The sequence below is a fragment of the Saccopteryx leptura genome, chromosome 8, assembly GCF_036850995.1.
Source record: "Saccopteryx leptura isolate mSacLep1 chromosome 8, mSacLep1_pri_phased_curated, whole genome shotgun sequence".
Lineage (NCBI taxonomy): Eukaryota > Metazoa > Chordata > Mammalia > Chiroptera > Emballonuridae > Saccopteryx > Saccopteryx leptura.
Genome location: NC_089510.1, coordinates 10544075 through 10570554, shown reverse-complemented (window position 1 = coordinate 10570554; position 26480 = coordinate 10544075). Strand labels below are relative to the sequence as shown.

The 26480-nt window shown below is 39.6% G+C and overlaps 1 protein-coding gene across 4 annotated transcripts in view; it reads right to left on the bottom strand.

Annotated features, from left to right (window-relative positions):
- The window catches only part of NRIP1 (nuclear receptor interacting protein 1), a 96051-nt gene that overhangs the window by 57137 nt on the left and 12434 nt on the right, over positions 1–26480 (bottom strand). For all 4 annotated transcript variants that reach the window (XM_066347958.1, XM_066347959.1, XM_066347957.1 and 1 more), the window contains exon 2: positions 16764–16845. The gene's annotated coding sequence lies outside the window, so the exon portion shown is untranslated. The remainder of the gene's footprint in view (positions 1–16763; positions 16846–26480) is intronic.

The window sequence follows — 26480 nt, the reverse complement described above, 5'->3', positions numbered from 1 at the left end:
TTTGACAAAACAATTATGATTCATTTTTCTCAACAACTGCATTATAGGTAGGGCACGTATTATTAAGCAATACCTACTTTATGCAGCATAATACTTGAACAGTTCTAAAAAGTTAGAAATGTTAATAAAGTTCTAAATCAAATTTTCCATCTAAATACTTGAGTGTCTATAATGTAAAAGGTATAACATGTTCTCAGAATTTATGTGCTGCACACAGATTGAAAATCTTAGCTAGGTGTTGCATTTTTGTCAAACGCAAACAAGTATGATAACTTGATTCAAGGATATCATGGACTAATTCCTCTTCGAAAGGGAAGCCATATACTTACATGTATCTCACATCAGCTATGTTGTCGGGATTCTTTCTCTTGGCTTGGATTGCCACTATCTGATATACCAGGGCATTAACTACAGGCTGCAATACTGAGGAAGTTGGGGTGAGGAATATAACATAGTTGTCACCAGGTCCTTTAGAAAGATCATTGCACTGTGTCATAGAGGAAACTGGACATAAACTAAAATGCTCCTCATAATGTATTTCTTTTATATGTATATTTTGAACATGGCTTGGGGCTTCAAAAATGAGTCATTGATTCAAAGCATATTTAATTTTTAACAGTAGTATATAGGAGACACTAAATAAATGCTCAGTGTATAACTGCTTCTGTGAGTACTCTATTTAAAAATTATTTCCAGTGTTGCCCAGTATTTCTTCAATGGAACATAAAGTATCCCTCCCCATTTAATACTTTATTTCTCTACTTCCTGTTTTCTCCTTATTGTTGACTTTTCATTCTTTTAAAAGCCATTTCTTATTAATAGCAAATCTCATCCTTTAAAAAATATATATATTGAACCGTCCTCAAGAAAGACTTACTGTATCCCCCATGTATAAAACGTTCCCATGTATAAGACGCTCCCATGTAAAACAAGCACCTTAATTTTAGGGCCCCAAATTTAAAAAAAAGTATTACATAAAGTTATTGAACTCAAGTTTTATTCATCATAAAATCATACAACTCCTCATCACTGTCAAAACTCCCATAGATTAGCTTGTCCTCATCTGTGTCTGATGACACATCACTCTCTTCATAGATGCCTCGTCCTCAGTCCCATCTATGGCATTGGAAATACCACACCACTGTATAAGACGCACCCAGTTTTTAGACCCCAAATTTTTCAAAAAAGGGTGCGTCTTGTACATGGGGAAATACGGTATATATCCAATTATTTACTGACATCTCAAACTTAACACGCCAATTAGCTGACATGTTAAATCCAGCCCCTGTTCTCCCTAATCTCAGATAATATCAACTCTATTCTTCTAACTGTTCAGACCCAAACCTGGCTGCCATCCTACATGCCTCTTTTCCTGCCCTTAGTCCACATCTGACTCATCGGCAAACGCTGTGGGCTGTGCCTTGGAAACCCCCAGAATCCAACCACTTCCCAATGCTCTCCTCCAAGTCACCGTCACCTCTCCTGGATTACTACAACAGCGCCCGACTGGTTCCCTTCCATTCCTGACGCCCTTGGGTCTACTGAACACAAACAATGCCCATGTGATGCAGTTAACAATATCATACTGGGTCACTTGGCTGCTCAAAACCGCCCCGCAGCTACCGCCTCTCGGAAGCTACCTCACTTCCTGTGACTGTCCCGCGTTGCCCCACTCCACCTGCAGGGACTCGGACTGGAATACGCTGCCCCACCCCCCAACAGGTGCATCCCTCCCTCAGCCTGGACTCAGGTCATCTCAGTGAGACCCCTCCCCGGGACAGAATCTAAAAGTTCATGCTATCCCCGCCCTCCACCGTCCGTGCTCCTGTCTCCGATTCAAACTTGACTTACACTCGTCTTCAGATACAATGACACTGAATCGCTTTAGCCTGTCGGTCTAGTCACCAATAAAAAGTCAGTTCCGTGGGGCAACAGTTTTTCCTGTTGGTTCACTGCTCTATCCTCAGGAAGAGCAGCGGAATTCCAGTAAGCACTCAAAAAACACCCAGTGACTGCAAGTCATGGCACGACTGCCTGCATGTTGTGATCTCATGAAAAAAATAAAACTGCAGAATCAAACAGAGCTGAGGCCTTCCCTGTGCGCCAGACACCGCGGCTGCCTGCCCGCTCGCAAGCGCACCGTGCCCGCGTGCCCACGTGCGGGCAGAGGGCTCACCCTCCGCCCCTGGGCAGGTGAAGCCTGCCTGGGGCCAGCCGCAAGGACAGGCGATGTTCACTCTGCCAGTGGCTTTAGGCACTGGCGTACGATACAATTATGGCCAGTGAAGTTGACGAGAAATCTTTTCTTATTGAAAGTAAAACTAGCGTGGAGACACGGCCATGCTGCGACCACGAAGAGTGGCACCGCCAAACACTGAAGACCCGAGCAGACGCGGGAAAAGGACCCATGTGTGTTCCTCCTCACATCACAGGAAACTTCCTGTTGAGTGACATGGACCATATCCCTTAAATACTGATGGGCCCTCCATTATTTCAGCTAGTCTGGTAAGGTCTTCCATGATTTATTTATCTGTCAAGCTAAAATGAAGATGGATTTCAGGTGCCTCCCCCTTCTACACTGCTAGCCTGGAGAACGAACATGTCATATGCCAATAAAATAGGCATATAGGAAGAGTTGTATAAACAGTGTGTTTGTTCTTAATTAAGAATTGAAATAAAAATATGATCAAAGCTAAAGCAGCCCAAAATAGCTAAAATAGTTAAAATAATTTAAATAGTAAAATTTTGCTCTAACATACTATATGCCTACACAGGTTTTGCAGAAGTAATAGGGAGGGAGGGAGAAAGGAAAGAAGGGAGGAAGGAAGGAACGGAGGAAGGGAGGGAAGGAGGAAGGGAGGGAGGGAAGGAGGGAAGAGGGAGAAAGGTCAGGAGCGAGTGGGGAAGCTTCGAGGCCAAATAAAATCAGGGCACGATGATGTAAACATATATAATTATGCTTCCTTTGTGTGTGTGCACACACGAGAAGGCCACTGGGGGACACCTCACTAATCAGAGATGCTCCCCTTTATCCTTGAGGTACTTCTAGACTAGAAGGGAAGGAGGGTTGTGGGTCAGTGATGGTTTGAGTCAAAGGCTAAGAGTCATTAGGTTTTGAGTAACTCAAAGCCAAACCACTCATCAGTAATAAAGCCAAAACTAGAACCATCCTAAACGAAAACTTGTCAACTTCTCAGCGTAACAACCAACAAACTGCACTGCCTCCTCATAAGAATCTCACAGACTCAGAAAATTCCCATAAATGTAAAATCCCTGTGCCTTTAAATGACTTACTCTGCACATCAGGGGCTTAGAATAGAAGATACTAAAAGCTAACTTTATATAGGATAAACCTGACTCTGTACTTAATATAATACCTCTACCATACGACAGCCATTTAATTACTGATCTCTTCCTAGCTGTCATTTTGAAAAGTTATGGGTTAAATTATGGCTCTGGAAAAAAATTAACTGAAAGGGCTAAAAAAAAAAAAAGTAGAGATTTCCTTTCAAATTCTCTCACCCTATTCTACAACACTGAACAAAAGTGATAAAAAATTACTCTGTTGGTAAAACTTCAAAAACTGGTCGTGAATAAATTTAAATCTGATCTACAGACCTCAGCTAAGAGTTTGCCTGCTCCCGTCGTCCCGGCTTCTGTCTGGCTCACCCTAGGAGCAGGACGTGAAGCGGGAGGGAGAGCAGGTGCAGGAATCAAAACCAGATGGAAAGAACAGAGACATGGCCCTGGCCAGGGGGGCTCCGTCGTTGGGAGAGTCCTTCTGATGCACCGGGTTCCAGGTTTGATCCTCGGGCGGGGCACATACAAGAGTCAACCACTGGATGCAAGAATGAGTGGAGCAACAGATCAATGTTTTTCTCTCTGTCTAAAACGTATCAATAAATTAAAAAAAAAAAAGGGTACAGAGACGTGAAATGACCATAAAACACATGTGGTCTTAGTCCATTCGGGCTGCTGTAACAGAATACCATGGACGGTGTGGCTTATAAGCAACAGAAATCTATTTCTCAGAGTTCTGGAGACTGAAGGCCAAGTTCAAGGTGCAGACAGACACTGTGCCCAGCGAGAACCTGGCTTTTTGCTATACCTCATGTGGCAGAAGGGGAAAGAGACCCTCTCTCAGGCCTTTTTAAAGAAGGGCACCACTGCCATCCATGAAGGTGGAGCTCACCTCCTAAACCATCTCTTGGGGGTTAGGATATCAATAGATGCATTTTGCGGGGACACATTCAAACCATAGCAGATTCAATGTAAACATCTATTTTTACAAAATATATGGTTAGTGCTGTTTTGAAGAGATTCAAAATATTTTAGTATTTTTATCTTAATGTAAGTCAAATACATAAGTATACAAATGAAAAAAGAATTTAATCCCCAAATTCTAACATTAACCATTACATTAAAAAAACAACAACCCAGAACTATATTTCCCTCAAGTATCCCCATTTTACAGATGAGAACACTGAGCCTTAGGAGGTAAGATAATTAGCTTAAAGACAACAATCCGTAATAAGTGGCACAGCTGGGATTCACATCTGCTCAAAACCAGTGTCTCAATCCTTGTCAGGTTCAATCAATTTACCTGTAAACACTGCTTTGACCCGAATGTGGTTTCCTAAAGATTTTTAAGAAACTTCAAACGTATTTCTACATTTTTAATGACTGTCAACATGGAATGCAAATTTATAAAACAACTATTTGGTGGGTTAATTCCCAGCTATTATGGTTAACTTTTATTAACCAGATAGCAAGTCAATACCAGTTATTGACAATAGTGCTAAGTCACAAATTCTCTCTCACTTAACCATTACCTAGAAAATAGATGCTATACAGAAGAAACTAAGGTGGTGCGACATGCCCAAAGTTGTACAACACGTAACAGGGTGGACCTGGATTCAAAATCAGATCATTTTGCTTCCTTAATGCATTCCATAAACCGCTACCTAACAAAACCTCCCTAGTGTCAGACCAGTTGACTTGAGCAACCTGTCTCCTGATCATTTCGTGTAAGACTAACAGTCTGTTTTCAAATCACTGCTCAACTCCACTGTACCTAGAGCCAGGCTGGAGACACAAACATAATTACCAGTCCTTGATGCCTCCACTGGCCTCTTTAAATAAAAATACAACTCTAAGCCCTGGCCAGTTGGCTCAGTGGTAGAGTGTCAGCCTGCATGTGGATGACCCAAGTTTGACTCGGACCATCTGCTTCTCCACCCCTCTTCCTCCCTCTTCCTTCCTCTCCCTTCCTCTCTCTTCCCCTCTCACAGGCATGGCTCGACTGGTTCAAGCACATCGGTGGGGCACTGAGGATGGCTCAGCGCAGACTGTCTGAGGTAGTAAAAATAGCTCGCTTGTGAGCACGGCCCCAGATGGGCAGAGAATCGGCCCCAGGTGGGGGATGCCAGGTGGATCCCAGTCAAGGCACATGCAGGAGTCCGTCTCTCTATTTCCTCTCCTCTCACTTGGAAAAGAAGAAAAAAAAAATACAACTCTGGGGTAGTCTTGTCATGGCAGTATCTGTTAACAAATTCACCAAGCTACATTGCTTTTGTTACTAATGGCATAAGCACCCTAAATGTCCCTTACTAGAATAAAGTCTATTAAACCTTTTTAGCAGGAAAATCTCTAGGACTTTTGGAACTATCAAAAAGCTGAGGAAAGGTTGATACTTTAAAATAAACCTTGACCCAGTAAGAACTGGCAGAAGGCCTTTTCTTTTCTCGCAGTCAGCGAAACTACAAACCTATAAAAATTCAAATGGTAGTTAAGGGCATACTATATTTTGAAGTACTTGCATATGTGGTGAGTCACTTCACAAACTTTATATTGAGAACATTTTTAACCTGGATATGTAGGAAGAACTCACTTTAAAAACCTATAACTGCTATTCAATGTAAGAAAAAAAAAAAAAAAGGAAGTCCAGGTAGGGTTTTGTTATTCGTTTTCTCTGAAAACTGTTCTCTCCAGGAGAAAAAAAAAAAAGATATTATTATATTATTATTATTGGCTCTTATGCACCTTGCTTTATAATGCGAAAGCATTTAGAAGCTGCTGTTTCTAAAACTGTATTAATATAGATCTTTGAAAAAAATCTAATGAAGGCCAGTTGAATCGCCCAACAAAAACAAGCACGTTTGTAGGAAGAGAGAAGAGTTGGAGGAAAGAGAGAGAATTGGGTCAGTAGGTGGCAGATGTTAACTGATTCAAACTTGAAAGAAGTTCAAAGGCATACACCAGGCTTTGTGAAAATCCTTAAAAAGAAGTAGAGAAAAGAAAGAAAAGTGCAAAATGTGTGACTGGGGAAAACAGTGGTCATCCAAAAACCTATTTTATTTCTTTTGAAGAATATAGAATTAATAACATTGTCATTAACACATTATCTTGCTACAACGTTCCACTAGTAACAGCCAATTTTATTTCCTCGTTCACTTTGCGTACTATTCCTGTAATGTAGTTAGTATCCTCACGTTTATAGATCGGGAACCTGAGGCCCAGGTTAAGTAATTTGGAACACTGCAGTAAACTACAACTCTAATATAAACCTTATGATTCTAAGGCCAGCATTTTATATCCCACTGTATTCAACGATGGCTGTGGTGATGGTTAATCTTGGTAACTACACAAGAGGTAAAAGAGAAATATAGCCTTTGGGTTAAAATTTTTTTTTTTATAAAACAAAGAAACAAAACAACTACTTCTGCTTTCTTTATTCCTAATAAATGTTTTCATTTAAAATCTAAGCCTAACACATAAATGACTGGTGTTCATGTAATAAACCTACCAGAAACAAATCTAAATGCTAGGCCTTAAAAGTTTTCATTCATTTCAAACAATTTCACTATTAATAAAAGCCAGCATGATAACCCATTTCACATTCAAGTAACCAAGGTGGAGAGTGGTTATACTACTGTGAAAGACTAAAAAGTTCCGAAAATAGTGTTCTGTGGTCACCCGACTAAGTGTAAACTGTATCTGCTTTTCCAACAAGCACTGCGATGATATTTTTCACGCTCAGCAGAAACTCCTGAGAGCATTAAAATAAAATAAAAGTATTATTCATTTCTTATTTTCTGAAATTCCTATGAAAATGGCAAATTTAGCATGAATTCAATATTAATATAACTGCCACAGACATATTTTTAATACCCTTGTCAAAATAACTTGAACAACATTCTCTGGCAGGTTATGTTCATTTCTGTTAGAAGAAACACTTAGACTTCCTTTCAGAATTTTAGTCTGTTAATATAAAAATAAACCCAAAGGATTAACTTTTAAATTGCTGTTATATAAATAAAAAAAAGGCTAAACGTTACAACCAAGGTAATAGCTTAAGGGCTCTGTTTACTGACTGCCTAAATATATCTGGGGTAGGGGGGGGTGTGGGGAGTGGGGGGCTATGTAGGGTAACCTGTTCCATTGCCAGAGGAGCATTGTTATCCAAATTGCACACGTTATTTTGTTATAAGGGAGACTTAGAAACCACACCCTAGGAAGTCTGTCTCTAGCCACACTTTATCACCCCAATCTGAGCATTTGAACACAAAGACCATACAGGCTCGCATCCAGGGTCTACTGTACCTGAGATGACGTTATTGATGGGTTAAGAGGCTGGATTTAGGAAACTCCTTTCCTCCCTGAGCCTCAAGCTAGCTCTTTCTTTGAACTTATTTACAGTTACGACCCAGAATTTTTTTTTTTTTTGAAGGAAAATAATACCTCTGAGCATCAAAAATTTCTCCTATTCCTGATATTTTCATCATCCGAAATTCAGTCTCATTTTAGACTCTCCACTGGCCAGGTACACTACTTAAATACTCCCAGGAAATAGAATTTATAGAGTTAGGGTCAGCCTAAAGAAATTTAGGGAAATCTGTAAAATGATACTATTCAAAAAATTTATTTTACCCTAATGTAATTTAGTATGAAGAATTACAGATCAATTTTTTAAAAATTAACAAAACTTTTAAATTCATCTTTTAAATTGTGGCAGTCCAAATAGGTAATTTATGACTCTCACCAAAGGCCTCTCTACTATCTTTCTTGTGTCAGATGAAAAATAAAGAAACTTAGAACAAATTACATATTAAATCAATCTTGCGATTATTCAGGTAAGAAACACTGAAACAACATTCTACATATTTTACATTAAGACAAAGAAATTTACCTAGTCAACAAAATACAGTTCGGGCCCTGTAACAAATACTTGTGTTACACTTTGGAAACCTGCAAGTTTCTAACATACAGACTATCATTCCATTTTCCCACAAAGCACATGCAAAAACTGTTGCAAAGTAAGTTTAAATAACTTGTGCAGCGTGTAAGGGGATGAATTTTTATCCATTTTTATTTATTGTTTCTAAAGCTCCAGGATTTACCCTGGAGTTGTTTCATCAACATTTTATCACTCTGGTACATGTAAGGCATCAAGCTGGGTGCTTTGTAAATCACAAATTTGTAAAAGATAAATTTCCCTTTAGAAGTTTACAATCTTGCTGAAAAGATAAATAAAAGAAATGCAGTGTGAATGGAACTCATCAACTACTAAGAAAACATGGAGGAGGGCATATGTTCCCTTCTCTCGGGTGATCGTACAAATCACAGGGTGGGTGACGTTTGGATAAAAGAAGAACTGGCGGGGGTCACAAGACAGCGGAGATAAAGATGGCACAAACCAAATGGCAACATAAGAAATGTGTAATTTACATGTTTAAGGATGAGGCAAAGGCTGGGAGAAGCAGGGGCCAGATGGACACAGGGCTTAGCCTTTATCTTGGGGGCAAAGGTCTTTGTTCAAAGGAATGATCCTTCCTGCAGAAAGCTTACTGCACTACAGAGTGGAAAATATGTTGCATAATAAAAACTAAAAGGCAAAAGATCAGTTAGAAAGCTCCTGCAGGAACTGTTCTAACAATCACGGAGTAATAAAGCTTGAATTTGGAAGATGGCAGTGAATCTGTGAGCTGACAAAGGAAAGAGAAAAAAATAAACCCAAACCCAATTATTCCTGTTCTAATGAAAATGATGATTGAAATAGTCATCTATATGGTGTCTTCCATCATGTGTTGTATATGTAAAGGCATAATGTAAAACCAAAACTTGCAAAGAAACTTGCAAAAAACTCTTTGCTTAAATAATTTCATAAACTTATATTCTATAATGGAATAAACACAGTATCTCCTTTGAATGTATTCTGAGGTAGCAAATGCCATTTCTTAATATACATATAAGTCTTTGATTAAATTTTTGCCCTATTTTTAAAATATTTATTGCAGGTGACCTAAAAATAAAACATTAAAAACTAAAATTTGAAAATAGCTGTATAAAATGAATGACAACTACATTCTACTATATAGAAATTAGTTCTTAAAAATTATCAAGGTCTACCTGATCCATACTGTTTAAGACACCTAAATACAATGTATGCCTCCCTATTTTACAGGAACAAATAAAATAACTTGTAAATGTACTTCTCAGCCTGACAACCAACATCATTTTATGACTGAAATGGAAAAACACACATATGTATCACTGAAAGATAAATTCCCTGACCAGAATAAAAACCCTAGTTTTTGAAAACCTTGTATCTCCATACTACATACTTTCCTTAGGAATATATATATCAGTTTGATGAATCAAGTACTTTCAACTAATTCAAATTGTCAAAATGTTATACATATAGCTGAAGATTTTTATTTCTCCTGCTTTAACCTTATCCCAGAAAATCCACAAAGCCAAATTTTCAGGAGTGTAAAAAAAAGTTCATCTTGTCCATGCACTCAATAAATATTTAGTCAATAAATACAAGCTCCGTCTAAATTACTAACATTTTTAAAAAACTACTTTATTAAGGTATAAGTAATATACAAAAAGCTGTACAAATTTATTTACAACCTGATTAATTTGGAGATAAGTATACACTTATGAAACCATTGCCGCAGTTAACGCCATAAATATACCCATCACCTTCCAAAACTTCCTCCCTTCCTCTTTATTGTTTGTGTGGTAAGAGCACAACGTAAGATCTACCTCTGAGCAAGTTCTTAAGGTTAGAATACAGCAGTGTTAACTCCACGCATTACATTGTACAGGTGATCTCTATTCATCTTGCATAATTAAAAGTCTGTGCCTTCGGATGAACTTCCTGTTTCCTTCTTCCCCTACCACCATTCTACTCTGCTTCTGTGGGTGGGACTATTCTAGATTCCTCATATAAGCTGATCACGTAGTATTTGTTCTTTGGTGTTTGGCTTATTCCGCTTAGGGTAATGTCCTCTAGGGTCACCCACGTTGTCACAAATGACAGGATTTCCTTCTTTGTGAGGCTGAATAGGATTGCACTGTCTGCTAATACCACATTTTCTTTATTCTGGCATAGGCTGATGAACATGGGGTTACTTCCATGTCTTACTTCTATTTTTAATTTTTTTGTGCAACCGGAATGCTGTTTTCTGCAGTGGCTGCATTGGTCAACGCCCAATGCCCAGCATTATTCTGGGTTCTTTCACGTGAGAATAACACAATAGAGAACTATTCCTTTCCTCAGGGAGCTTTCACTTTAGAGGTGGAAAACTTCTGGTAAGCAACTAATCTACTTTTTTTTAGTGAGAGAGAGACACACACAGAGAGAGACAGGGACAGACAAACAGGAAGGGAGAGAGATGAGAAGCATCAATTCTTCGTTGGGGCACCTTAGTTGTTCACTGATTGCTTTCTCATATGTGCCTTGACCAGGGGGCACAACAGACTGAGTGACCCCTTGCTCAAGCCCAGCGACCTTGGGCTTCAAGCCAGAAACCATGGGGTCCTGTCTATGACCCCATGCTCAAATCAGCAACCTCAGGGTTTTGAACCTGGGTCCTCTGTGTCCTAGGCCCATGCTCTATCCACTGCACCACTGCCTAGTCAGGTGATAACCAACTAATTTTAAAAAAAATGAATTTCATAGTAGGTTGAAAGGTGGTAAGTACTGTGGGAAAGGAGAGGAGAGAGGAAGGAGGGAGGCTTCCACTCCGAGTGGAGCGCCCACCAGGCCGGCCTCCGTGAGAAGATGAGTTGTTTGCTAATACAAGGACTTCAGTTTCACTGCAACTGAGATGAAGCCTTTTAAGCAGAGGAATGATTTTGTTTGTTTTTTAAAGAGCCAGTGAGTTGTACTATCAGAATGCATGTCAAAAAGTATAGCCGACTTCATTTAAAGAGAAGAGTTAATAGCGTAAAAAATGTGTTGGTGGGTAGGGCTGTAAAACAGCTACCTCTGATCTGGAACCCCAAATCACAGCTAACGCTACCTGGACCCCTCATGACCGCTCCACAGGTGACCGTTGCACAGGTCAGTGAGTAGTCCCTTGTCTGCATCCCGAATTCTGAGTACCAAAAAACTTACAGCAGAACAATCTGGTAGCAACTGGACTCAGGTTCATATAAGACATCTTACCATTCTTGAGTTATCCTACACGGCAAATATATACATACGAAAACATTTTCTTTGTGTGTGTGTGTGTGTATTTTTCTGAAGCTGGAAACGGGGAGAGACAGTCAGACAGACTCCCGCATGCGCCCGACCGGGATCCACCCGGCACGCCCACCAGGGGCAAAGCTCTGCCCACCAGGGGGCGATGCTCTGCCCCTCCAGGGCGTCGCTCTGCCGCGACCAGAGCCACTCTAGCGCCTGGGGCAGAGGCCAAGGAGCCATCCCCAGTGCCCGGGCCATCTTTGCTCCAATGGAGCCTTGGCTGTGGGAGGGGAAGAGAGAGACAGAGAGGAGGGAGGGGGGGCGGGGGTGGAGAAGCAGATGGGTGCTTCTCCTGTGTGCCCTGGCCGGGAATCGAACCGGGGTCCCCCCCACGCCAGGCCGACGCTCAACCACTGAGCCAACCGGCCAGGGCCTACATACGAAAACATTTTAACTCTAAACATCTACGTAACCTTTAAATATCCTAATTAATGAAAAGTCATATGTATCAATACATCGACATGTATACATTTAACCATTTTTGTGTAACTGCCCCCATTTTATTCAGAAGAGAGACCAGTTACATCATATGGTTTATCGCAGTCAAATAAAATCAGGCATGCTTTTAAAAAAAGGAAAAAAGAAACAAATCGAAAGGGTCATATTCTACCCAGCACATGACCTCCAGAATACAATGAAAGACGTGATTCCGTGGGTACAGATTTTGACTTTACAGTTTAAAGGTATGTATTTTTCAAACAACCTGCACCCTTAACCACTGGTTAAACTGGCTTATCTGGTGTTCAACCAAAGAAAATGTTGTTTATTCCAAAAATTAAATTAAAAAAACCCCAGCTGAATAAAACCTACTAAAAGATGTAATGTTAGCATACAATATGGAATCTTTTCATTGGATTCTTAAGGATAATTTTAACTAGATATAAACGTGACTAAAAAATAGTCTTTAAACAACCTAAGATGTCACCCTATAGTGGTGCTGCCAGACAGCAGCCACTAGACACATCGGAGGTGACTAGTATGAACTGAGATGTGCTCTAAGTGAAAATACACACGAATTTCAGAGACTTAGACTGAAAAGGAGTGAAAAACAACACATTTTCCTATTGATTATGTAATGAAGTATTTTGCAGATATTGAGTTAAATATTTTATTAATTTTTGAAGTAACATGTAGCTCACATTATCTGTGTACTGAACAAGCACACTGCTCTAAAGACTGAGAGAAAGGATTAATATAAGATTTATCTGGTACTTATGTTGTAGAATGAATAATTTCACTGTAAATCACCAAAGATTAACACAAACACAGATAAAGGTGGCAAGAAACATTCAACAGAAATGTTGACGTTTTTTGTAACTCAATAGTATCTATTAATTAAGATATTCATAGAGATGTCCAAAAACTCAACAATGCAATAACAACTTTCATTGTACAAAATGTCTAATGAGTTTCAAAACCCATTTCCAAGAGTTCCACGGTTATAAGTATGTGGAACAGGCTTCTGTGTCTTTCTTCACTAGGGTTACAATCAAAGTTTCGTAAATCAAATACATTATAATGGAATCAGAGAACAGGCAACATTTTTTAACGTTTTGGAAAAAAAATTTTTTTTAATTTTATTTATTCATTTTTAGAGAGGAGAGAGAGAGGGAGAGAGAGAAACAGAGAGAGAGAAGGGGGGAGGAGCTGGAAGCATCAACTCCCATATGTGCCTTGACCAGGCAAAGCCCAGGGTTTCGAACCGGCGACCTCAGCATTTCCAGGTCGACGCTTTATCCACTGTGCCACCACAGGTCAGGCGTTGGGAAATTTTTAAAAAGATTTTGTTCATTGATTTTAAAGGGGTGGGAGGAACGAGAAGTATGAACTCATAGTTGCTTCACTTTAGTTGTTCGTTGGTTGCGTCTCGTATGTGCCTTGATGGGCAAGCCCAGGACACTGAAACCAGTGACCTCAGCATTTCAGGTTGATTCTTTATCCACTGTGTCACCACAGGTCAGGCAGGAATTTTTTTTTTAGATGTTAAATTTAATGGGGGTGACACTGATCAATAAGAGGAAATAGGGCATTTGAACTGTTGACTGTGGAAATTTTCTAACTTGTCAAAAACAGCTTTAGAGTTTACATAAAAATCAAGAAAAATAAGTCCATCCCACAGTAAGATCAATCATTAGTAAAAGACTCACCGATTGACATTTCCTAAATACCCTTAAAAACAGTCCAAGCCTCTACTGTACTCAAGTTGACATACACATGCTCTACAATTCAGTGGTTTCATTCCTGTGCATGTATTTATCGGAAAGGAAGGCTTATTTCCACCAAAAGATACAAAGAAGTTCAGGGAAGCCTGATTTGTGGCTTTCCCAGATTGGAAAACTGTTCAACATGCATTTACAGGAGGGAGAAATGGTGATACGATCCTACAGTGGAGTACAGACAGTGCAGGGGCGTGCACAGAGGACACGCAGTGGCTCTCAGACCTCGTGTTGATAAAAATAACTCAGATACAAAAGAGTTCATACTGCATGATCCCAACTGTATAAAGCTTCAAAAACAGGCAAAATTAATCTACGGTAGAAAAACAACAACCACCAAAGCCTGGCTTCTGTTGGGTGGAGGCAGTACTGACAGGGAAGCACAGCCCTCCCGGGTAGGGTGTGAGTTATGCAGGGTGTGCTTATATAAAAACAGGCACTGAATTAGCATGTAAGCGTCTCTATCTGACTCTATGAAGTTATAAGCATTTTTTTTAAAGGGCCAGATATATTATGAGTTATTAAAAAAACAAAAAAGGACTTAAAGCCAAACAAATCCTATTCTGAAGTCATACGAGAAGTTGTCTTCTTAAACCTGCATCTAAACAACTTCTTTGCAGTATCTTTTTAATAAAAAATAGTAACCAGTTCAATGTTATTTAAACCTACTTTTAATTTTGAAATTAACTTTCAGAAATGAATACTTCATAATGACTTTAAAAGTACAATAATCCTCTTTATAACAGCTATAATTATTTGAATGTTAGTATCTTCAGATATTGAATTGTAATAGTTAATTCTTATTTTCAACTTAAAACGATGACTTTAAATTCTACATATTCCAGAGTGTCTGATCATATCATTTCTTTCACTGATAAAGTGTATATAGTAAAGATTAAAGTTAACAGCTGGGGGTTCATTTACGAGTTCTTATGCAATCCTAATTAAATTTCTTATTTACTATTATCCTTCCCTACCCCTCATAACTGGCTGGAAGAAAAAAATGCTGCTTTGCTGTTGGGCAGATAAAATGTATTATGCTCACTTTGTTAAAGATGGCACTGCCCACGTGGAGGCCGTCATCCAGGTGATATTAATGTGTGTTGGGGGCAGGCAGTGGGCAGGCAGAATCCTTGTAGCCTGGGACTCGGTTTTGGGATTAAGCCTTTCCCACCCTTTTTGATGTGGGGTGGTACAATCCCATCATGTCTCTGATAAGTGACTTTGTATTAGAGACTTCCCGATTTTGTATATTGGATTAAAGGTTTTGGTTTCTACACTATAAAGTGGAGGCAGAATGGGAGCTTGGTCTCTCTTGGTTCCTGAGATTAGCAGAGGAGAGAGCAGAGAGCAGAGAAAGGCCACGTGGAGGAGGCCAGGAGAAGCAGCCAAGATGGCGCAGCGTTGAGTGAGAAGCCAGTTTGTGCAGTTTGTGCAGGGAGAAGGAAGGAGATGGGGAACAGAGGTGAATAAGGCTGGTGAGCTAGAAACCTTTGATTCTAGGAAACTCGGATAAGTCAGTAGCTTTGTGAACACTGAATGTGAGTGGGTTTTGGAGCCCAGTGTGTGTTTTTTTAATTGCCTGCCGGGTGCAAGCTAGGATTAAAGATGATGGCCCACCAGTTCTTGGCTCCGCTGTTTCTTTACCGACTGTCCTAATCCAATGCGAACCTGCATGGGCCGGGCAGCTGTGATGGTGGCCCTGGCTTCTGGCTTTACATTTGCCAACAATGAATAATCTTGAACACAGAGATTTTCTACTTTAAAAGTTCAATATAATATGCTATGGAAAAATAAAAAAAACTACATTCATATACTTCTAGAAATTCATACTCCTTAACAAGTGATTCAGAAAATACATAAAACTGATATTTGTATTACTTCATGTGACTATAAATCCTAAATATCCAGTTAATAAAGTAAATATGTACTGAAAGAAGTACATATTTCACTACAACTTTAAGAAATACATCATTTTATTAACTGTGTCCTTCTTTCATCTGTCTATTCCAAGTAAGACGGCTGGCAAGTTTTTGAAACTCAAGACAAAGGAGGTGTAAAGGTGGACAGTAAGTATGGCTGAAGGGGACCGTGTTGACCAGTGATGTCAGCCCAATCGCCCGGTGTATTAACACGGGGTCCTGGGGTTGCAGAGACAAAACAGAAAGCAAGTGACCTGGCTGTATATGTCCATGGATCCGAATGAACAGCTGATAGAAATAAAGAAGGCAGCGGGTCCTTAACCTAGAGCAGTGGTAGTCAACCAGGTCCCTACCGCCCACTAGGGGGCGCTCCAGCTTTCATGGTGGGTGGTAGCGGAGCAACCAAAGTATAAATAAAAAGATAGATTTAACTATAGTAAGTTGTTTTATAAAGAGTTATTCTGCCAAACTTAGCGAAAATCCGACATAAAATACTTGGGTAATTATTATTATATGCTTTAACTTGCTGTAACTCTGCTTTATAAATTTTATAAAGTAAACTGACTTCCCTACTTTATAAATCACCATTACTGTGGAACCGGTGGGCGGTTAGAAAATTTTACTACTAACACAGATACAAAAAGTGGGCGGAGGGTATAAAAAGGTTGACTACCCCTGACCTAGAAGATAGATCTGGGATATGTTGGGGGAAAGGCACGATTGATATACCTAATGTATATTTCACACCGTCTTAGATAAACAGATATAAACCTTTTATATCTCACTTTTGAATCAAAACAGTCTTTAAGTAGTCCTATACCAAAAAGATAAAATGTGAATACTTCAGATGTTTAAAATAGCCAAAAGCGGTTCTCTGAAAACCGGATTTCTTTCACTCAAGCTAAGTTCAGAATTCACCAACACTGGACTGTATCCCTCTCCAGATTCAACAGTCAAACATCTAACTTAGCAATAGCTAAAACTTAAATAAAAATAAAGAAATATGATGGCATAATATGCTCTCTTTCCTATAACTGAAAAGGCTTAACTACATTTTTTTTAATGGAGCAATAAGACAAAATACAGTACCTTCCGAATGGGTTTCTCCCGAATGTTAAAATAACAGGTCCTGAGAAGAAAGTTCTGAAACAGCTCACAGTCCAAACACTCCCTGAAAATTAAGGGAAATAAATGTTACTTCAAGTGCATCTTATGTAAAAAAAAATTCAACAGCACGTTTTACAACATAATCTTAACTATTGACAAAAATAAACTTAGAACATAACAAAAAAGATACGCTGTAAGATAAAAAAAGATACTTGGAATTATACGTGCTTTCCTTGGGCATTGCTGTTGACCACATCAGATAAAAAAATAATCTGCGTTATGAAATAATTTACCAAAATACACTACCTGTCTTGTGTTTAAACTACATAAACACTATATCTCCTATTCTCAAGGATTTGGGGAGAAAAAGCATTGAAATTTAGTAGTCAACAGAGTTTGAAACACCTCATTTTTTTTCCCCCTAGATCACTAAGAACAAAAACTGTTAAACTCAGGAACATCCTAGCTACGAAATGACATCAACTCGTGGGAAAGTTTATAGTTTCAGGAACCAAGAAAAGTGGGTGAAAATGTGTTGAGCAAAAGGCATAGCCTACACTGTAATACCACATAACACCTACACTGTAATACCGTGGTAGCCGAGGAAACTTCATACTGATCAGGAGGCCAATGACCACTGAAGCTCGCTGGTGACGAGGAAGGCGCGGTACAGACTCCCTGACTCCACAATAGCAGCGTTCCAGTGACATCCGCCACCGTGCTTGCATCTGGTTTACACTTCTAGAATTTTCTATGTATATGCTATGGCCCAGTGTTTTCCAATCACCAGCCCATGAAAGAGTTAACCACTCCGATGTCGTATGAAGATAATACAATGATCTTAAGTCGAATTTGCTTATGTTCAGGGTGACTGCCACTTATCAGCCTGTGTCACCGATGAAAATACAACTGATGCTGTTTTAGATATCTTTGTAACTTGTAGCCTTGTTCAAACCACCTTCTGCACTCTACAGAGCATTTACAAATCATGCACAACAGACAAAAAGCAGTCGGAAAACCTTAGGGAGTATCCAGTGTGTCACACACGTGGCGTTCGGAAATCAAGCACCAGCTTGCACCGCGCCGCACTATTACATGCGGTCCGATAAAACTTGATTCATCGCGTGTTTCTAGCAGGTTAGGTTATATGCAAGCTTTAATTCCCGCCCCATCTCTCTGCAGTTCATTCTTCTCACGCTTGCACAAATAGCATTTGGACAAACTCCCACAGAATTCAGTGCGTCATACATGTGGCGTTCGGGAACCACATACTAGCCTGCGCCGCAATGCGCTATCACGCACAGTGTGATAAAACGTCATCTGTTGTATGTTTCCATCCCCGGCTCCCACCCCCTCTCAGAAGTGCATTTCTTTTGCACACTCACACCAACTAGCCGTGCCTGTCGTCTGTTAAGCATGTGTCCGTACTATTTGCTAATAAATCATTCTGGACATTTTAGTGTCACCGTGCCGTAAATTTTTAAATCTACAAAATGGAAAAATAAAACCAACAAAACATTTCAACCTTCAAAAGTGAAAACAAGTCAAAAGAAAAGCCGTGATGCCACCAAAGGTAAACCAAGCACTAGTGCTTCAAGCTGAAAAGAAACAGTGAAAAAGAAATGTATTGATAATGTGGAAGGCGCATCAGAAACTTTCCAAAGAACGAAAAGGAAGCTTTGTCAGGCAGTATGATAAGAAGTATTTAAAACCCGGTTTCCCTGCAGCACCTGGCAGGGAGTGTTTGCCACCGCCCTCGTGTGTAGTGTTCTGAAAGTCTGTCAAAGGATGCAGTGACACCGTCCAAACTTATTCGCCAGCTGCATTTGAAGCACAGCCATCTTATTCAGAAGTCACTAGATTTTTTGGGAAAGATTATACACAGCCAAAGGAAAAGTCAGAAAACTGAAATGAAGAGAATGCTGACTCGGGATGAACTGCGGCTTCAAGCATCCTATTTAGTTGCCCTTTGAATATCAAAAAAGAGAGAAAAAAACCATTCACTATTGGTGAAGAATTAGGGAAGCCTTACATCTTAGCTGTCACTTAGGAAATTCTGGGTCCTTAAGCCACACAAAAACTTAATGGCTATACGGATTAGAGACAATACCAATGATAGACTAGCCACCAACACTGAGGAGCACACGGTAGAGGGTAAAAGGAAATCGAAGTAATTTTGCCATTCAACTTGATGAATGAACTGACACGAGTAACCGTGCTGTTCTACTCTGCTTCCTGAAGTATACTGACAATAGTCTTCAGGGAAGAACTACTCTGTTGTCTTGATCTACCTGGTCGACCACTAGTTCAGACATATGTAATGCTCTTAATGAGTACTTTCAACGGAGAGCTTAGCGTGGGGAGAGCGGTCGCGGCGTGTACGGAACATGCTGCGAGCATGGCTGGAGATCACGCACGGCAGTTGTGAAAATAAAGGACGTCGCACACCCAGAAATGTGCACGCACTGTATGATTCATTGGTGGCCTTTAGTTGCAAAGAAACTTTCCCCTGAACTGAACACAGTGATGAATGGCGCACTGCAGGTCAGTTAATTATATTCACAGTCAAGGTCTGAACTCCAGGCTATGCCACTGTGTGAAAGCATGGATTCGCAACATCCTGCTCTCTACGGAAGTGAGGGGGCTCTCCAGAGGAAGTGTTCTTTCACACCTTTTGGAGATCAGAGAAGAAGTGAAATGGTTTCTGCAAGAGTGAAACTCTATTAGCAGAACCTCTGTTGGTTGAAGAATGGATGGCTAAGCTTATAGATATATGGAGGATATATTTAGCCTCTTCAACAAACTAAGTACAGTATTTCTCTTCAGGAGGTTAACACAAACATTTTTACATTAAGAAATAAGACAGACGCATTCAAAAAGAAACTTGAAAGTCACATACAGGAAGAAGATGGAGAAATGCTTCCACTTTTGCAAGACCTTTTGATTGCTGCTGACATCAACCGGAAATTCTTATTTAATAGAGTAAGTCAATGTTTAAGAGCCTTAAGTTCAAAACTTTGACCATTATTATACTGTTCATCTGGTTCTTTTAGAGAATTTCCATTTCACTGTATAATTAAAAGATAACACAGAAAATGCTAATAGTGGCTTTTATTTCTGCCTTAGCGGTCCCTGAAATAATTCTCCTATTTTCACTGGTCTCCAAGTGTAAAATGGTTGAAAACCACTGCTATAGCCTATTATCTATTCTCATGGATGATAGCTTAGTGCCTAAATAAATCCATAAACCTGAAATAAAGGAGCAATTTTTCATTATCAGTTCACTTTATCAGTGGCCTTCAGTCTCCTTAAAACCATCCACAGATACCGAATGTCTCTGAGTGATGCTTCCTCAACATCCTAGCAAAGGAGGCTCTTCAATCATGTCTCTAAGGTCACAGTCTCTGTACGTATCTTGTGTACTGCTATTCTTCCCATGACTATGAACTCTTCATTCACCTCTGAATCCTGATACCTAGAAAGGGGTAAGGTATAGAGCAGGTGCTCAGTAAATGGTTTTTAATCAGTGATTCTTAGAGACTATTAATTAATACACTATGCTGAAATATAAACAACAACGCAGAAAAGAGTTATATAGTTCAACTATAATGGAGAATACTTGCCTTTCTTTTAATTATTTTATTCTTTCTTTTCTTCCTCTCTCTCTCTCTCTCTCTCTCTCTCTCTCGTTTCCCCTCTCCTTCTTTCTCTCTCTCACCCTCCCCCCAGTTCTTCATCACCAAGACTCTCCAGTATCTATGCCAATGGTTCGCCAACCACAACCAGACTAGCGGGGTAGCAGTCTCTTTTCAGGTGAAATGGGACTCCAGTTTGGCTGTCTGAGGTCCTGCGCCAATTGTCATGATAACTGGACGTTAACAAAAATTCCCTAATCCACTTATCAGCAGCTCCTAAGCAACCCTCCATCAGCGGCAGGAAATGTCACCTATATGTGTAAGTCAAGAGATACAGAATCAAAACTAAGGGCAGAAATGTTCTCCAAATTTTAGAAGAAGGAAGATACTGCCTTAAAACAGAACTATAACTACTAGTGAGAAAAACACCCCCCCCCCCCCAAGAGACCTCCTACTGATATAAAAATAAAAAAAGAATTATCATTGCCTATTAGGACACTACTTTTTCAGCAGCTAAATAAAAACATTACCAAATCATATTATGTAATAAAATTTAACCTTATTCTGACCTTCCACATAAAACAAACAGACCTCTCTACCCAATAAGATTCCATCTGAACTATGTAAGATGATAAGCAATACCTTAATTGCATTCATTTACATGGCTTTGAAACTATTCTGGGCTGAAGTCACTGACTCAAGGTCAGAGAATACAAAAAAGTAAAATGTATGCAATTTATCAAGGAGGAATGATCTACTTAAGACAGTGCGGTAGCAACTTCTCCCGCTGTCCTTAGGAGACACCCAATGCTTAGTGCAATCAACAGGTGTGGCATCTCTACTTGAAATGCATCACATAGACACATTAATTTTATAAATATATAGATAATACACTAAGAATATATTTGAGAAAGTTTACACATATTATGGCTTCCCTATTAAAACCAATCTAACTGAATAGAGGCAAAAGACAATTTTATGCCTTAACAACATTTAAAATCAAAACGTGAAATAGGGTTATCATTTTTTCCAGTGTCTCATAAAAACTGCTAACCACTAATATTCAGATTACAAAGCTATAAAAATCTTAGGACAAGAACTGCAAACTCAGCATCCTAAATACAGACAATCCCTGACTTTCGATGGTTCAACTTAGAATTTATTTCGACTTTACAATGGTGCAAAAGCTATATGCATTCAGTAGAAATCAGACATCAAATTCTGAATGTCAGCCCTGGTCAGCTGGCTCAATGAATAGAGCATCAGCCTGAGGTGTGGAAGTCCCGGGTTCAATACCCAGTCAGGGCATACATGAAAAGCAACCATCTGCTTCTCTCTCCCTCCTTCTCCCCCTCCTCTCTCTCTCTCTTCCTCTCCTACAGCCAGTGGATCGATTGGTCTGAGTGCCAGCCTCAGGTGCTGAGGATAGCTTGGTTGATTCAAGCGTCGCCCCCAGATGGGGGTTGCTAGGTAGATTCTGGTTGGGGCACATGCGGGAGTCTATCTCCCCTCATCACATTTAAAGAATATGTATATTGAATTTTTATCTTTTTCTGAGCTAGCGATACACTGCATGATACACTGTCTCTTGTGCCACTGGGCAGTGACACTGGGCTGCAGCTCCTAGGAAGCCAGTGGTCACAAGGGTAAATAACTGATACTCTCAAGTATACTGGGTTGCCAGTGGTTTTTAGAAATTGTTTTGCGTTTTCACATCCCATCAGGTATACAAAATGTCCATTTGTGTCTTCTGCTTCTGGTGGGAAAAGAGGAAGGTGATCACTTTTGCAATGAAACTCAAGATAACTGCCCAACTGTAGGCTACTGTAAGTGTTCTGAGCATGTTTAAGGCAGGCGAGGCTAAACTAGGATAACTAAAAGGTTAGGTGAATTCAATACATCTTCAATTTATGATGTTTTCAATTTATGACGGGCTTACCAGGATATAATCCCATCCTAAATTGAGGAGCAGCTGTATATTAACAGTTTCTGCTTTCATTTTATTAAAAATCTAAACAAGCATATGTCTAACTCATCTGCTTAGAGGAGCAGAAGACTTAACGTGTCTGAAAGTCAATAATGCCACATTAGTAAAAGTAAGGAAACGCAGTAACACTGGCGGAAACTAACCACCATAGATTACGAAGGGCAATATGTCTTCTTCCAAAACCTCAGAATATATCAAAACACACAAAAACAAGTTAACTCTAGCCTGACCAAGTGGTGGTGCAGTGGAGAGAGCGGTGACCTGGGATACTGAGGACCCAGGTTCAAAACCTCGAGGTCGCCAGCTTGAGTGCAGGGCGGTGGGCTTGACCGTGGGATCACAGACATGACTCCATGGTTGCTGGCTTGAGTTCAAAGGTCGTTGGCTTGAAGCCCAAGGTCGCTGGCTTGAGGCCAAGGACTCTGGCTTGAGCAAGGGGTCACTGGCTCAGCTGGAACCCCCCAGTGAAGGCACATATGAGAAAGCAATCAATGAACAACTAAAGTGATACAACTATGAGTTGATGCTTCTCATCTCTCTCCCTCCCTGTCTGTCTCTCTCTCCCTCAAACAAAACAAAACAAAAAAACATATTAACTTTACAAAAATATTTCCCTTCGATTAAGTAAAATTCTAACACAAACCACGTATTATTGGCACTTGAATTTACTGGCAAAAAGAAAAGGAAACTATAAAGAATAGAATCTAAGTTATTTAAAACTATTTGTCATATTAGTGCAAATGTAGAACATCAAATGTTTTTAGGTTTGCTACACCACCAGGAAATTCATTGAGGAAGTATCTGTCCGTTCAATTAGATAAATCTCCCACATTTAATTTACTATCCAACTACTTTTACAATACTCAAGCCAATCTTTTGCAATTTAAAAATGATTTAATGAAAGAGAAGCAATGATAGTATAAAATTTATGCTTCTGTACCCTTCTCTCCCTTCATAGAAGGGCAAGACTTCTTCAAGTAATTCTGTAATAGAGCCAAATCGTCTCAACCGATGCTAGCCCACGAAGAACACAAGGATGAATACATATTTAAGTACCATATTCTTAAATAAACTCCTCGTAACATGATACCACTTTGTCTTTTCTAAATGAGAAATATAGCATCTAAATTTCTCTATATTAAGTTAAGCCAATTTCCTCTGGAATAGCTCAGTAGTAAAATAAATACATACATTTATTTTTAAAAGTCCTAGTTACCCTTATGAACCACATGTAACTTTCAGTGAAATTAAGATATTTTAATTTCCTTTCTCTAAGAAGCAATTCGGGGTCTAATACAGCATATACAGTGTTGATCTTTGAACCGTATGCGTTTGAATTAGGCAGCTCCACTTATACACAGAGTTGTTTCAATAAGTATCTGTACTATTTCAACCCGTGGTTGGCAAGCCGTGGGTGTGAAGTGCCAGCTGTATGCCATTCTGTATAAGAGTCTTTAACGTCTGTGGATTTTGTATCCACGAGGGTCCTGGAACCAACCGTGAGGATAACGAGGGACAACTTAAGTTTTTGAGGAGTCAAAAATTATACAGAGATTCAACTGTGCAGGGTTTCGACATCCCTAACCTCCATTGTTTAAGGGTCAACTGTAATCTGTCTGAACATGTGATGGGCAAGGCATGCTTCCCAAACTCTGAGCAAGAAAAAAGCATGGAGGTCAATCAAAATCTCCCAGTGTTGTTTCCAGTGTTCTTGGTTATATTTTTATTTGAACCCAAATCTCAGGCTGACAGTAATTTGAGGATAAAGATGCTCAACCTTTTTGTTGAAAGAACTTTTCGTTATTTTCTACATACTTGCTTCTGTCCACCCAACAGACTGAAAGCTTTACACTCCTAAAGCTCATTGAAAATGATCACACCTAAAGTTCCATTTCATCCACATAAAATCAGGACTTTCCTTTCCTTGGACGTGAAAGCCAGTTTTTATGAGCACAACCCAGCCTTTGTGTATCTTTACATGGGCTACAACATTGAACTGGAAATAAACAATATATTAATGGCACCACTCAACAGCCCAAGAAGTTAAACAAAAGAACTCTGAATCTAGGTGTACATGCACTTAATTTTAACACAACACATCCATCTCAGGTGACCACAGTAAATCCTACCCACAAAGCCGTGTGTGTGTGTGTGTGTGTGTGTGTGTGTTTATGCCTCTTTCCATTTTTTCTTTTTCCCTAGTAGGTCAATGAACGAAATATTATACTTTTAAAATATATATGATGGTGTGGAAGTAAACCATCCACTGTTCTGAAAAAGGAGACATCGAAACAGCTACCAATTCAGTATATAAAATGAAATCCAGGACTGACAGTGTTGCTTACATAACACTCGGAACAGAACAATGTGACTCCAACTGTAAGGGACAAGCCATAAACACTCCATAAAACCAAATGTAATCTCCTGGAGTAGGCCCTATCTCCACCTGAAACACCTGCTACAGAATATGTTAATTCACAGTTTCATCTAGGAAGTCGTTTTCTTCCTCTCTCACCTCTTCCCCCACCCCTCCTGCCATTCGACTCCATAAATAGCAATTACCCCCCATTATAAAAAACAGTTGGCGGTTGAAACAATGAGCCCAGGAAGAAAGTACAATATTCTATAACTGACATTTACTGCCTTGGCCTTGGACTTCCAATCTTTATCAGACAGGCACACAAATCAATCCATCAGCTCATAAAGGTGTGCTTTTCTAACCTCTAAAACAGATGGGATTGGCCAGAAGTGTCTGGCACGTCAAACTGCTAATCACTGCTGCCCTTTGCACAAAATAACCCACTTCAGTTGAGGCATGGTTGCACTGCAACCGACATCAGCCTGTGGGAAACCCATTTAACTGTCACACACTCCAGCCACTTCTGTTCCTCCTTAATTAAGCCTAATGCCTCATGCTCCGACCTTTTGTTCTAGCCTATTAACCCTATCTAGTACAAGTTCAATTATGCTCGACTAAAAACTTTGCTGCAAAATATTAAATGCCAAGCTCAAAGAATCACCAGGGACATCTTCCCGGCCCTCAGCTCTCTGCTCTCTGCCACTCGAGGGGTACGGCAGTAAAACCTCACTTGGGGAGGGATACTGATCCTTCCGGAGTCTGGAACGGAGAAGACCTAACGCTAGCCCACCCCCTTCGTTTTTCAAACTGACCCCCGAGAACATGAAAGGGCTCCCCCACTTCAAGGCATCCCAGGAGTCTCACTGAACTCTCTATCTCATCCTTGGCTCTAAGTTTTTCTTCTCCAGGGTATCTCTGATTAGGGGTTCTGCCACCCAGCACTGTGTTAAGGATACTAAGATTTTCACCACAAATGATTACACTTCCCCACTCTCTAGACTCTGCTATACAAATACACCCAAAGCAAAATAAACGGGCACATCAACAGAGTTTACAAGTAATTCTTTTTCCTTTTCTCCCACATCAAAACTCTCTAGCCCCTTTTTGCTTTTAAGTAGCAATGGCTTTTGAGAACCGCTCTATTCCACAACACTCACAAGGGAATCTGCGTGGATAAAATCCTTTTCCTTCCTGATGCTTCATTTAAGTCCTCAATACAGCAAATGACATTAGATCCAGAAAGCAATTACAACTTGCTACTTATCCCCAATGGACAAATTCACAGCTGGATAGCCTTGGAAATATTTTTAGGCCTATATGTATAAGGAGTATTGTTTGTATTTACCTAGATTCTAAAAAATAAAAACAAAAACTGAAACCTTCAAATTCACTGTAAGATAAAATCAAATGTAGTCCAAAACTAACAAGCTTATCACAGGGGTATTTTGGTTTTAGTATATAGTAATGTGTGCTATTATTTCTCCTTCCAATTTAATTAGAAAGAAATCTCACTACTCTTATTATGACACATAAAAACTACTTAAAGGATGATAACAAAATAAAATTTGGATTTTTATTTATAACTCAAATAAGAAAATGAGTATCAATTTCGGACTCTCAAAAGATTTAAAGTCAGATTTCAATTTCATGTCCTTTTGTTGACAGCCCAAAGGCCCATTTTTGCCTACCTTTTCCAAATTTTATTTATTGATTTTCAG